Source organism: Zingiber officinale, chromosome 5B, assembly GCF_018446385.1.
Source record: "Zingiber officinale cultivar Zhangliang chromosome 5B, Zo_v1.1, whole genome shotgun sequence".
In the NCBI taxonomy this organism is placed as follows: domain Eukaryota; kingdom Viridiplantae; phylum Streptophyta; class Magnoliopsida; order Zingiberales; family Zingiberaceae; genus Zingiber; species Zingiber officinale.
In genome coordinates, this window is record NC_055995.1 from 72,125,045 (window position 1) to 72,140,125 (window position 15,081).

The window sequence follows — 15,081 nt, forward strand, 5'->3', positions numbered from 1 at the left end:
TGCTCAACTCCTTGTTCAACAATCTCATCATCCACAACATTTTGCGGTTCTAGTTCAACTTCCATCAAGGCTTCAGTGCTATGGTTCATATCTAGAAATACCCCAGTCTTAGCCACAAACACTTTGTGTTGACTGGGAATGTAGAAGTAATATCCCTTCGTTTCCTTGGGATATCCTATAAAATAGCACTTATCAGATTTGGGTCCCAGTTTGTCCGAGACTTGACGTCGAACGTAAGCCTCACAATCCCAAATCCTCATAAAAGATATCTGGGCATCTCTCCCAGTCAATACCCTATATGGTGTCTTTATCACAGCTTTGGATGGAACACGGTTAAGTGTGAATGTTGTTGTGTCTAGAGCATATCCCCAAAAGGATATAGGAAGATCTGTGTGACTCATCATAGATCGTACCATATTTAATAGGGTACAATTCATTCTTTCGGGTACACCATTCCACTGTGGTGTTCCAAGAGGAGTGAGTTGGGATAGAATCCCACACTCAGCTAGATAGTCACGAAACTCATGGCTAAGGTATTCACCACCTCGATCTGATCGAAGTATTTTAATACTTTTGCCTAGCTGGTTTTGTACTTCATTCTTGAATTCTTTGAACTTTTTAAAGGATTGTGACTTGTGTCTGTTAGGATCGATGATCGTGGCTAGAGAGGGGGGTGTGAATAGCCGACCCCAAATCGTTCGTTTCTTTCTACAAATCAAGGTTAGCGCAGCGGAAATAACTAAATAGAAACGCAAAAAGGAAAGATCAAACCTCAAACTCGAACTCGACGATGTAACGAGGTTCGGAGATGAAACTCCTACTCCTCGGCGTGTTCGTAAGGTGGACGAAGCCTATCAATCCGTCGGTGGATGAGTCCCCGGAAAACCGGCTAATAAAAACTCCTTCTGGGTGGAGAAACCTAACCACAAACTCTTGCAACAGTAAAATCAGAGTACAAGTACAAGAAGCACAGCAAGATACAAATATAAAGATGAATGTAACAACTCTTGCTTGCCTTCTCGTCGTCGACTAAAATCTGTAGATGAAGCACCAACTTCACAGAATCACAGCAGCAGCTGAAACCAGTCGAAGAAGTCGAGGAAGCTCACGCGAAGCTTCGGAAGCAAGCTTAACAAAGCTCTAGAACAGCAGAAATAATAACTTGCAGAGATCTGTAGAAGCCCTCGGCCTCTTTTATACCGCATCCACTGCGAAGAAGAAGCGAGAAGACAACGGAAGATGAGCCAGCGGATAGTTACTGACCGATCGATCGGATCGGTCCTGACCGATCCATCTGTCGGTCCGGACGATCCCACCTCTAGAGGTGCGCTCTCGATCGATCGTGGAGACCGATCGGACTCCTGTGATCGGTCTCGGACCGATCGACGATGAGACCCCATTTGTTATCGATCGGTCACTGGCGTCGATACTCAATCTTGGATCGGTCACACGACAGTTTAAACTCGCCCTAAACCCTAAATGGTCGAGAGCGAGCTACCAAGCCCTCTCTTGACCTAGTCCGGAGAACTACCGAGCCCTCTCCGACTTCGTCCGGTCCGAGAACGAGCTACCGAGCCCTCTTTTCCGTGCCAAGTCTCAACTTGGTCTTCTCGTGCCAAGTCTCCATACTTGGACTTTTCCGTGCCAAGCTCCTGCTTGGACTTTTCACCAGATGTCCGGTCAACCTTGACCCATCTGGATTTCCTTCATGCCAAGTACTTCCAAACCGCCTAGCTTCACTCACTAGGTCTTTCCCGCTGGCTTCCTGTTCTCCCAAGCGCCTAGCTTCACTCACGGGACTTTCTCCAACTTCATTCACTGGGACTTTCACTTTCACCTAGCTTCACTCACTAGGATTTTCACTTGGCTTCACTCACCAGGTTTCCACTCACCAGGACTTTCATTTTTCCTAACATCCCAGTTAGGACTTCCCAGTCAAGTATCCGGTCAACCTTGACCTACTTAACTCTTCTTCATCCAACCTGATCAGACCCTGATCAGTATCTCTCCGCTTGGACAACTGCACCTGCATTGTCCATGTCTACATGTCTTTCTGTATTATCAAACATCGAAACCATGACCAAGGTTTACGCTTGGTCAACTAGGTCAACCTTGACCTACTGGAAATTGCACCAATAATCTCCCCCTTTTTGATGTTTGACAATACCTTTAAGTTAGGCTAATCCAATAGCCTCAACTTTCTTCATGCCACTAGGTAATGAAACATAAGTTACAACCTTACATCTAAGAAGGCAACCTCCTTCTTAGATAATGAAGGCCTAACTTAAACCCTTCATTCTCCCCTTATTGGCACACATCAACAAACTCTCCCCTTGAAGAGTAAGTTATCGTTGTTCACAACTTCATTTGTTGTGATCAACAAACTCTCCCACTAACTCCAATGTTCTTCCTTGAACATTCTCTAGACATTCTCTCCCCCTTTTTGATACACATCAAAAGGAGTAAATCAAGGTCAAGAGTTTCTTTCTAATGAAAGTCCCATACCTTTCATTGAAACCCTTAATTTCCCCCTTGACACTAGAGTCAACAATTAACTTAGTGATAATCTCATATCACTTAAGTCTTTTAGGAGTAAAAACTCCCCCTAAAAGTCACCTCCCCCTTGACTAATAGGTAAAGCTCCCCCTAAAGGTCAACTCCCCCTTGACCATTGCACCAACAATGTCTTGGAGAGTTTCAACCCTTTAGAAATCCAAAACACCAACTTCATTGCTGAAATTTCAGAAATTTCAGACAGCACAGTCGAAACTGGCACGCCCTGATCGGTCACCAGACCGATCGCTGGACCGATCAGACTCCCTTCTGATCGGTCCACAACCTCTGATATCAGTTTCTGAATTTCCTTCCAAAATTCAAAAACCCCTATAAAATTCCAGAAAATTCCAGAAATTATAAAACTTTGAGGATACATTCCTCATAACATATACTATCAAGGAAAAATAGTTTTCTATGAAAATAACTTCCATTTTCAAAACTTGATACAAAGTTCGAAAAACTTTGAAATAGTTCAAGTTTAACTCAACTTTGTATCACTTTGCTCAATGATGAATGCTATCACTAGAAAAGCTTCATCAAGGTTTTTCAAATTAATTTTGAAATGATTTTAAACCAATTCAATTTAGGACCACAATCTTTGGGCTAAATGTACATGACTTGTACATAAGCTTTCCCTATGATCCCCAATTTTGAATTAGGCTCATCTAGGTACAAGAACTATGCACCTTGTTCCTAACTCATCATCCTAATATCTCACACACATCTAAGGTGTATCAAACACATCCAAGTCAATTTTGACGTGAGATATGGGTTTAGGTTATCTTAGGCTAAGGTCTCATGCATTTTCTAAACATCAATTTGATCTCCATATCAAATTGTGTTTTTGTCCTTAAATCAATTTCATTGATCATTAATGCACAAGATGATGACATGGCATATAATTGTATCATAAATGGAAACATGTGCCAATGTCATGATGTCATGGCATAAAGTATGAAACTTAACTAAAGCATGACATTTAACTAACCTAAGCATTATCATGACATTTTAAATGATCATAAAATAAATATGATGTCATGACATGGCATATGGCAAACAATATATGGCAAATAGCACATAAAAGTATAGAAAATACCTAATTCTAGCCTTAGTTGTCATTTTTGATCATTTTGATCATTTTGCCATAAATTCTATATTCCTAAGTGTAATAGACCTAAAATCATATCCTCAAGACTTTTAGATCACTATGTGCCAACTAGATTGGCTCTAGAAAACTCCTCAAATGAGATTGGCACATCCTAATCACCTTAGGAATAATTTTCCATTTCATTTTCAAGGCTTGATTACACCTTAAAAATTCCTAAAGTGCCACCTTTTGCCATGATTAGGTTAACTACCTAGTCAAGTAAGGTTGGCACACCCTAACTCATCTAGCGTGATGAAATCACGCTCCTAGAAACCCAATACCTATTGGAGCTCATTGGGTTCACTAAATATTCACTAGGGATGACTTCCCTAGCAACCCTTCTAATGACCCTCCTAGGCTTTGAAGCCTTGGTCATTTGGGACTCATCAAGATCAACTCTAGGGGTGACTCCCCTTGTGACCTTGGTGATGGTCTTCCTAGCCCTAGATTTTGTTCCATAATCGAATGGAACATTATGATAAGTGGGCTTGACCACTTGGGACTTAGGTTTGTGACCCAAACCTTTCTTGTCCTTGGACATTGGTTTTTGACCCTTAAACCCTAGAGATAACTTCTCCAAGTTCTTAAGAGCCTTTTCCAAAGTATCAAGTCTTGACCTCAAGACTTGATTCTCCTTCTCTAATACCTCAATTTTTAATTTTTCATTTTTCTTTGAGGTATTCCTAGGCATGTGTCTAGTTGTTTTGGGGTTTCTACCTAGATTTTCCTTAACCTTAGATGGGTTAATTCTAGGGTTGGCTTTCCTAGTGTTATCCTTATCTAGGCTCACATGTTTGGCACCAAAGCATGTGTATCGGATACTATAGTTATCATGCTTATTATTATTGACAATAGCAATAAGGCTACTAGCATGCATCCTACTAGAATTGCAAGAATGTGCCTTAGAGATTACCTTAGGGTTTGCCTTAGCTCCCCCTATTAACGTGCTCGGTCTCTTGTCCTTGTGAGGTTGCCTCCCCCTCGGACATTGACTCCTATAGTGTCCCTTTCGCTTGCATTGGAAGCACACCACGTGCTCCTTGCCCTTGCGTGTTGGGACTCCGGCTTCCTTGACCTTTGGCGCTGGTGGAGTCTTTCTAACCCTCTTTGGACACTTACTCTTGTAATGTCCATACTCCCTACACTCAAAGCACATTATGTGTAATTTATTTGAAATTGAAATGCTTGAGTTACCTAGGGTTGAGGATGGATGAAGACTTTCTTCTTCATCCCTTCTGGAGGTAGAAGCTTCTTCCTCTTGCTCCATTCTTGAAGAAGAACTCTCCTCCTCTTCTTCCTTAGATGTTGAGTAGCCCTCAACTTCTAATTCCTCTCCTCCATGATGTGAGCTACTTGGCTAACTTGACTCCTCTTCATGGCTTGAAGTGGAGTTCCCCTCATGGAACTTAGCCAAGTTGTTCCAGACCTCCTTGGCATTGTTGTATCCACCTATCTTATATAGAATGTCATTAGGTAATGATAATTCAAATACTTTCATTACCTCATCGTTGATTGTGGAATGGTAGATTTGTTCCCTTGTCCACTTCTTCTTCTCGAGTGGTTTTCCTTCCTTATCCATTGGAGGTTTGAAACATAATTGAACACAACTCCAATTTTCAAGGTTAGTCATAAGAAAATACCTCATTCTTACCTTCCAATACGCGAAGTCATCGCGATCGTAGAAGAGTGGAATCGTGATGTCCTCTCCGAGTTGATCCATCTCTAGCTTGTGCTCCCTCGGGTGTTAATCCGGCGAAGAGCGACCTCGCTCTGATACCACTTGTTAGGATCGATGATCGCGGCTAGAGAGGGGGGTGTGAATAGCCGACCCCAAATCGTTCGTTTCTTTCTACAAATCAAGGTTAGCGCAGCGGAAATAACTAAATAGAAACGCAAAAAGGAAAGATCAAACCTCAAACTCGAACTCGACGATGTAACGAGGTTCGGAGATGAAACTCCTACTCCTCGGCGTGTCCGTAAGGTGGACGAAGCCTATCAATCCGTCGGTGGATGAGTCCCCGGAAAACCGGCTAATAAGAACTCCTTCTGGGTGGAGAAACCTCACCACAAACTCTTGCAACAGCAAGATCAGAGTACAAGTACAAGAAGCACAGCAAGATACAAATATAAAGATGAATGTAACAACTCTTGCTTGCCTTCTCGTCGTCGATTGAAATCTGTAGATGAAGCACCAACTTCACAGAATCACAGCAGCAGCTGAAACCAGTCGAAGAAGTCGAGGAAGCTCACGTGGAGAGAGACCACTGTAGAAGCCCTCAGCCCTCTTTTATACCTGCATCCACCTGCGAAGAAGAAGCCAGAAGACAACCAAAGATAGAAGACCGTTGTGAGCCAACGGATAGTTCTGGACCGATCAGGATGAAGCCTGATCGGTCCAGGACACCTCTGATCGGTCCTGGTGACCGATCAAGCCCGATCGATCGGTCCTGACGATCCCACCTCTGTAAGAGAGGTGGCATCTCGATCGATCGTGGAGACGATCGGACTGATCGGTCTCGGGCCGATCGGATGACTTCCCCTTACATTATCGATCGGTCACTGACCGTCGATATCACATCACGAGATCGTTTAAACTCGAGCCTAAACCTAAATGGTCACGAGAATGAGCTACCGAGCCCTCCCTTGACCTAGTCCCGAGCTACAGAGCCCTCTCGACTTGGTCCGGCCAGAGCGAGCTAGAGCCCTCTCGACTTTACGTGCCAAGTCTCCAACTTGGTCTTCTCGTGCCAAGTCTCCATACTTGGACTTTTCCGTGCCAAGCTCCTGCTTGGACTTTTCACCAGATGTGGTCAACCTTGACCCATCTGGATTTCCTCGTGCTTCAAGTATCTTGCCCGGCTTCACTCACTAGCTTCACTCACTAGGTCTTCTTCCCACTAGGACTTTCTCCAACTGTCTGGCTTCACTCACCAGGACTTTCACTTTCACCTAGCTTCACTCACTAGGATTTTCACTTGGCTTCACTCACTAGGATTTCCAATCTGCCTGACTTCACTCACCAGGACTTTCCGAACTGCCTGACTTCACTCACCAGGATTTTTCGAACTGCCTAACATCCCAGTTAGGACTTCCCAGTCAAGTATCCGGTCAACCTTGACCTACTTGACTCTTCTTCATCCAACCTGATCAGACCCTGATTAGTATCTCTTCGCATGGACAACTGCACCTGCATTGTCCATGTCTACATGTCTTTCTGTATTGTCAAACATCGAAACCATGACCAAGGTTTACGCTTGGTCAACTAGGTCAACCTTGACCTACTGGAAATTGCACCAACAGTGTCATCAGATACACATAACCATATCTACTGAAGTCATCAGTAAATGTAATGAAGTACCTATAACCACCTCTGGCAGTGGCATTGAAAAGGCCACATACATCACTATGTATAAGTCCTAACAAGTCAATTGCTCTTTCGATGTGTCCACTATAAGGAGTCTTGGTCATCTTGCCCAGCAGGCATGACTCACATGTCTCATATGATTCAAAATCAAATGAGTCCAACAAACCATCTTTATGGAGCTGGGATAATCAATTCTCATTTAAATGACCTAAGCGACAATGCCAGAGATAGGTTCTGTTCACTTCATTTGACTTGAAGCTTTTGGTACTTATCTTATAGATGGGGTTCTCTAAGTCTAGAAAGTAGAGTCCGTTCATCAGAGGTGCACTACAATAGAACATATCGTTTAAATATACGGAACAATATTTGTTCTTTATTATAAATGAAAAACCTTTCTTGTCTAAATAAGAAACTGAAATGATGTTCTTTGTAAGAGCAGACACATAACAACATTCATTTAATTCTAGTACAAGCCCAAAGGGCAGAGATAGAAATTAAGTTCCTACAGCAACAGCAGCAACCCGTGCTCCATTGCCTACTTGTAGGTCCACCTCGCCCTTCGTCAATGCCCTGTTATTTCTCAACGCCTGTACATTAGTACAAATGTGAGAAGCACATCCGGTATCTAATACCCACGATGAAGAAATAGAAAGATTAAATTCTATAACATATATACCTGAAGTAGAAATCTCATTTCTCTTCTTCTTAAGAACTTCCAGGTATCCTTTGTAGTTCCTCTTCTAGTGCCGGGTCTGACCGTAGTGGAAGCAGGTAGCATTCTTGGCAACCCCTCCTTTAGGTTTCATTACCTTGCCTTTGACCTTGGCTTGGGACTTTCCCTTGCTTTTAGGCTTGCCCTTGCCTTTATGCTTTTGCACCATCAAAATGGAGTTGGGCTTTACCTTCTTAAGGTTGAGCTCAGCAGTTAACAACATGCTTAGCAGCTTAGGCAGTGGATTATCAATTTCGTTCATGTTGTAATTCATGACAAATTGACTGTAACTTTCTGGCAAGGATTGCAAGATCAAGTCAGTGGCCAATTCTTGGCCAAGTGGGAATCCCAACCTCTGTAGGTTCTCTATGTACCTAATCATCTTGAGTACATATAGACCTACGGGAGTCCCATCTTGCATCTTGTACTGAAACAGTGCCTTAGAGATCTCGAATCTCTCGTGCCTTACTTGTCCTTGATATAGTTGACGAAGATGTTCAACCATATCATAAGCAGTCATCAACTCATGTTGCTTCTGAAGCTCAGAGTTCATGGTTGCGAGCATGAGGCATGACACATCTAATGCATCATCTTGATGATTCTTATAACATCTCGGTCAACTCGCGTGGCAGTGGCAGGAAGTGACTCCGGAATGGGCTGCTCCAGGACGTACAGTTTTCTTTCTTGTGTGAGAATGATTCTTAGATTCCTGTACCAGTCTAGGAAATTAGCTCCATTGAGCTTGTCCTTATCAAGGACAGAACGCAGGGAGAAAGTGTTCGTGTTTGTCGACATGACAATCTACAACATAAATAAAGTAGAAAGTAAATATCATATTTCACTGATCATTTAATTAGGCCTTTAACTAAATGATGCTCCCACTGAATTATAGGCTTATATAGAATCGAGTAATGGATGTGGTCAAACCGCACTACTAGATTCATACCAATTAGCTATAATTTTCACAGGACAAGATCCACATCATACTATGCCTTAAGTTAGCTTTGGCTAAATCACCCAAGACTTAGTATGATTGGTAGATAACTAATTATCAATTACATCTCTATGCAACTCTTGTTTATCCAACTGTTGGAAAATGCCTATAGTTTTACCCGATCCAATTGAGTTAACTAGTTATATTCAATCTAATTAAGTTTGTCTTCACCCAAGCTTTGATAGGCGGGACCAAGATTGTCCCTCCGCACCCTACCAAGTTAATATGCATTGTTCTGCTTTAACAAATTCAACAACAACAAATGATCAAGATAGTGATGGGTATCAAAATTTGGTAGGCATTTCGAGTTGACGTGATTAAGATCTAATCTAATCATGAATGTGTATCATATATATATATATATACTAGTTAATTAATTTGTGATGAGGTTATGGCCCTACTATAATCTTCTCAAGCCAATGAGACGATCAGATGGTCAACCTAGGGATAACGGCTTCTTCAAGCGCCTCCTTTGACCACCATGTGTTGACAGCATCCTCCTCGTAACTCCTTCTTGAGTGGACCTTCCACCGCTTCATTTTGTACATTACAAATATGAAACTCGAGTTACATTCGAGTCTAAAGTCTATTTACAATAGGAACATAAATAAAGGAGGCACGACGCACAACATATACAACACGCACAACACTAAAATGGCGCGCATGCCATATTATGAATTACAACACAATTTTAACCAATCATATTGGGGTTTTTGGGCCATGCCCATCACAATATCATACATAATTCTAAATTATGTATTTTACATAAATTTCTATAATTTTACTATTTTTTTTATCAATTTTATGAGTCACAACTCCGCGGCGGTCCCGTTTAGCGATTTTCGGGCACGATCGCGAGACAATGCCCCTTGCGGGGTTAGGGGTAGTGCCCCTTCTCGTGAAATGAATATCGCAAGTGTCCATCATGATCTAATAGCACCTTAAGTTGCTGTCCCAAAACAAAATAATTTTGTTTGGGCAAGACCTTGCCGTTTCAGAAAGTTTTCTTGATATTTGAAGCCTACAAGTGTCCAAGCACTTGTTGCTTCGCCTCTACAATAAAAATACTCAAAAAATCCATAAAAGTAGAAAAATTACAGAAACTTACAAATCTGAAATCTTTTCGTAATAACAAATACAAACATGTACATGCTTCGCACATGGTTCTAATACCACTATTAGCTATTCAAGCCGCACAAACCTCTTTTTGCGTTGTGAAACCCATGAAGCTAGCCACAGATCCATGCGAAGATAAATAAAATTGTACATGTACATGTTTTTCTACACTAGATCTACCTTAGATCTACATGAAAAGAAGTATACCCTTGTAGCGATGCCCTTCACTTATCCCGCTCATCCAAACGGTTGCCGGATCTCATAGAGTATCAAGTGTACACTCCTGTACACGTATCCACACGGATAAAAGGTGGAGAGAACCACTTAGAGTGTGCTAGCACCCTTAAGTGGTTTTGGCAATGGAGGAGAGGGAGAGCAAGAGAAGAGAGGAAGAGGAAGAAGAAGCCTTGAATGAGAATTCACTCACCACTCATGTGGCCGGCCACTAAATGAGAGGTTTTAAACCTCCATGTAATACCAAGAGTCATGGCTCTTGGTCTCCCTCATGAGGTGGCACACATTGATGTAGCCTTGATGATGTGGAACACCATCATTGGCCGACCCATGCCAAGTCACCATGACGTGGCATATGGTCAAGTCAAACTTGACCCTTCATCTTCCCTCTCAAGTCAAGTCAAACTTCACCTCTTATCTCCCATGGTTGATCAAATCTAACCTTTGATTCAAGTCAATTTAATTTAATGAATCTATATTCATTGAATTAAATTAACTCAATGAATCATAGTCTAAATTAGACTCATTCGACACATGAATCAAATTGAGTCCAACTCAATTAGTCTAATTTGGATTACTTTTAATCCAATTTGGTTCATCACATGAACCTAATCCTCTTGGTTCATCACATGAACCTAATCTCCATCTAATTTCCCTTTGTGTGTGACCGTATAGGTTCTTGTAATGTTGGCAATGCTCCTAAACCCATGTAAAATACCGAAAATATACGAATATTAATAAGGAAATTTTCCAGAATTTTTGGAAATTTTTCGGGAATTTTTCGGAGCTCGTATGGACGAGTTAACGGGGACAAGAACGGGGCCAGGAACAAGCCTGTTTAGGCTACCCCATTTAAGCAAGGAAAAGATTATATTTATATATCCTTTTCCTTTTATTTTCTTTATTTCTTTTCATTTTATTTTGTCGCCGTTTCTTCCTTGCCGAGCCACCCCGTGCGCCCCTCTTCTCTCCCCGTCGCAACCTGTGCCCTAACTGCCGCCCTCTCCGCCGCGATTAAAGCCTCTCCTCTCCCTCTACTGATCTCTTTCTTCCCGATCCCTTCTTCCTCTTCTCTCCCAAGCTTTCTTCCTTTTCTTTACCACAGAAGCCGACGCCGACCCCAATCGTCGGTGCCCTAGCCTCTTTCCCTCTTTGGAGCTTTGTGCCGGCAACCGAGTCTAGTGCCGGCTGTTCCTCTCTGCCCTAATCTACCACCGGCCGAGTTCCTACTTTCCGCATGAAGCCAGTACAGCCGAGCCCTAGCAGTGTCGTTGGCCATCAGATTCGACCCAAAGTCGTTGTAGATACCCTGGTTCACCCCTATACGGTGGGTTTCTTCCATTTCCGGTCAAGGGTAAGCTGCTAGTGTGAAATTGGGATATGATTTTATACATTTTGTTAGGTTTTTGATCACCTCAGTGGAGGGTTTCCAGCAGCTACCTTATCCTGTAGCAATCAGCTTTGACTGTGAATTGAGGTAAGATTTAGGGTTTTGATCTTTGTGGTAGATTATTGCTAGTGTGTTAGCAATAATTATTGATTTAGGTTTAGAAGGTATATAACAGTGTAATTGGGGTTAATGAAACTAACCCTAACTGGTCAGTGGATTAGAAATTAGTTTAGCTATTTGCTTATACTTAAATTTAGCTAAACTATACGGTTTATTACAGGACTTTGATTCGAGACGAGCATCTCGACGTCCGAGTTGACCCGACTGATCTTATTTTCCTATTGGAGGCGGGTACTTTGACTTATGTCTTTGATATGCATAATAATATCTTTAACATATAGCAGTGATTGTGTAATCATTTTGTTTCGGTTGGTCACTACATGATAATTACATGTTTGCTTGTTTATTTATTCTGCACTGCATATTATTTACCTGATCATTTATGCTTTAGGTAGTGACCCAACCACATGCTATGTTATCTTCTGGATCTAGGTTTTATTTGATGCCCTATCTGATTTGTGTACCTTCTATCTAATACATCTTCCAATGGTACACACTTTGTATTATTTATATGGTCATTACTATGTTATTCATGAGATTGCCATGCTTAGTGTCATGCATCATGATTGCATGCTATGCGATTGTCGGCTCCACTATGGTTGAGCCCATCTCCAGTTACATGTACTGCACACACCAACACCACCCATGGGTTAGTGGTATATCAGGCAGGTGTGTGGCGGTTCTGCTGTTTGGCTCCGTTGGTCAGGTGACTCAGCGTGGTAGCCGACAGTCAGTTCTGCTCTGTTTGGCTCCGCTGGCATTTAGTGTAGCAGCGTGGTAGCCGGCAGATGGTGGACTCTGTTTGGCTCCGTTGGTCAGGTAACTCAGCGTGGTAGCCGGCAGAGATAACCTCCCCGTCATCGTGTACCGGGAGATGAGAGCAGAGTACTCCGACAGCATCCCGTCCACTCGGTCTCTCATCAGGAGCAGTGATGTCAGAGTGCACGGTCACCATATGTATTTATTGCATTTATTGTTTGTGATTGCTGCATTTACTTGCTGCATTTATATGGATGCATATGATTGACATGCATATTGGATTATGACTTCCCCGGTCTGACGACCTTGTTACCTTTATACTTTGATCCCGGTTAGTACAGTTATCTCCTGATTTTGTTTCAGTTGCATTTATCCTTCTCGTATTCAGGAGACTGTACGCATGATTAGTGTTGTCTGTTATTTGTTTTATTATGCATATCAGTTGTACCTGCTGAGTGTTGGACTCACCCCGCCTCCATTGTTGATATATTTTCATGTTGTGGCTGCCCGGAGTAGTTCCAGTCGCTGGTTCCCACAGCACGTAGTGCTAGTCCTCTGCTAGTTTGAGTTGTTATTTTATTTTAGCTTTTCTCTATCAGACTTTGTTTTAGTCTTGTTTTGGATTTTACATATGGATATTGTATGGAATCCTTCCGTTTGATGGACTTTTGGTATGATTTGGATTTTATTCTACTACATGCCTGCCTGGACGGCAGAAGAGGTGAGTTCATCGGATTTGAGTTTTACGAGTGTAGTTGAGTAGGGTGGATTTCGAGTCAGAGTATTATTGTTTGTGATTACTGTTATTAACTACGTGGTTGTGACAGCTAGAGGCTGAATATCTATATAAACTGCGTGGTGATTGTTTTTATTTATTGTTATGATTCCAGCCGCTTGTGGCTGAGGTATATGTGTTATGTAGAAGTTTCAGATTGTCCACCGTACAGGGGAGATGCTGCGGAAATTTCTTCGGACAGGGACTCCTCTGGGGCGTGACAATTTATTTGGTATCAGAGTAGGTATACGATACTTGCTATGCGTTTTGGATTTTTGAGATTTATCTGATCCCAATTTATTTGGTATCAGAGAGAAGTTTTACGAATTTTGTTTTTGTATTTTGGATATTTGGGATAACCTGATACCAATTTATTTGGTATCAGAGCGCCAAAGTTTGGCGATACTTGTTTGATTTCCGTGTGTTGGATTTTCGAGATTTATCTTATACCAATTCATTGGTATCAGAGCAGGGTGAGATACCTGCTTTTGGTATTTTGGACATTTTTATACTAGCCCTAGTTGCGAGACATATTGGTCTAGGCAGTTATTTTGGGTTGCACGGATTTTTCCATTTCGATTATGTTATGGACATCCGTTTTGGAATTATATGGATTTCCGGTGTTTGTTTTTTTCTCGTACGGAATTCTGAGGTCATTTTGGACAGCGACGGAACATCTCCAGACAGCAATTAGGTATGATGTCATTTTAGTAATTATTGATACTTGTAGTAATATTTGTGATATAAATTAACAGATATGAGGCGATCTACACGTATTGCTGTGAGACGTGGTGCTGGATGACCACGTACGAGGACCGCGGGATCTCTGGATACGCCAGAGATGCCTTCTGTTGATGAGCCTGTCAGCCAGGGACAAACTCAGCATGCTGCGGGCGCGTCGGGCTCTCAGACCCCGATGGCTCCCTTAGAGGTACCTACCTCAGCTGCACCGACAGTATCCACACCTACTGTATTTCCGGTACCACCAGGGGTACCATTGGCATTCCCGACACCAGCTCCAGCCCAACCTATGGCGTATTCGGCACCACCGCCACCTGGGCCTACAGTGTACCCGACACCAGCGGCACCTGTGCTCCCAGTACATCTGGTGTACCCAGCAGCACCGGGAGTACCTCCTCCGGTTTATGCACCGGTACCACCAGCTCCAGTGTTTCCGCCAATCCCGACAGTCGTTCCGACACATCTCACTGACATTTTTGCGGCACGAGCCAGGATTCCGGTGTTGGCAGAGTCGATGAAGAGTCGATTTACACTCTTCCAAGGAGACCGTGATCCGAGTGTGGCCCTGTCTTGGATTGAGACTATGGAGCGGACTTTCTTCTATATGGCTTGCTCCGAGTGGGAGAAGGCAGAGCTGGCTGCTTTTCATTTACGAGACGCGGCCGACACCTGGTGGATTACTCAGTGTTCCATCATCGGTGAGCAGAACATCACTTGGGCCAGATTCAGAGAGGCTTTTGAGAGTCGTTTCTTTCCACGAGCTTATCAGATGGCTCGTGATTTCCGAGTTTGCGGCGAATAATCGGATGACTAAGTATAATGCGAGTTTGTGATTGGCGATTTTGTCGAGCTATTCTTGAGGATAGTTCACGTGCTCATTCGAGGTTGGATGGACATTTGCAACTAAGACTTGTCGGTCTTGGTATCACATCTTATCACGGAGATGATGGACGAGCCCTCATTATTGAGTCATTTCGGAGAGTTTTCGGATAGGAAAGGAAGCGGTAGAGTCGACATCGGGCGGATGATCCAAAGTCGAGCTATACCAGCGCGTAGTCGATCGATCGAGGTACATCCGGGGTATCACGTAAACCTCAAATCGGTCTTCAGACGCTTCGGTCTTCAAAACAACCCGCCGACATTGGCGCGAGATGTGGGTCGAGATCATGTCAC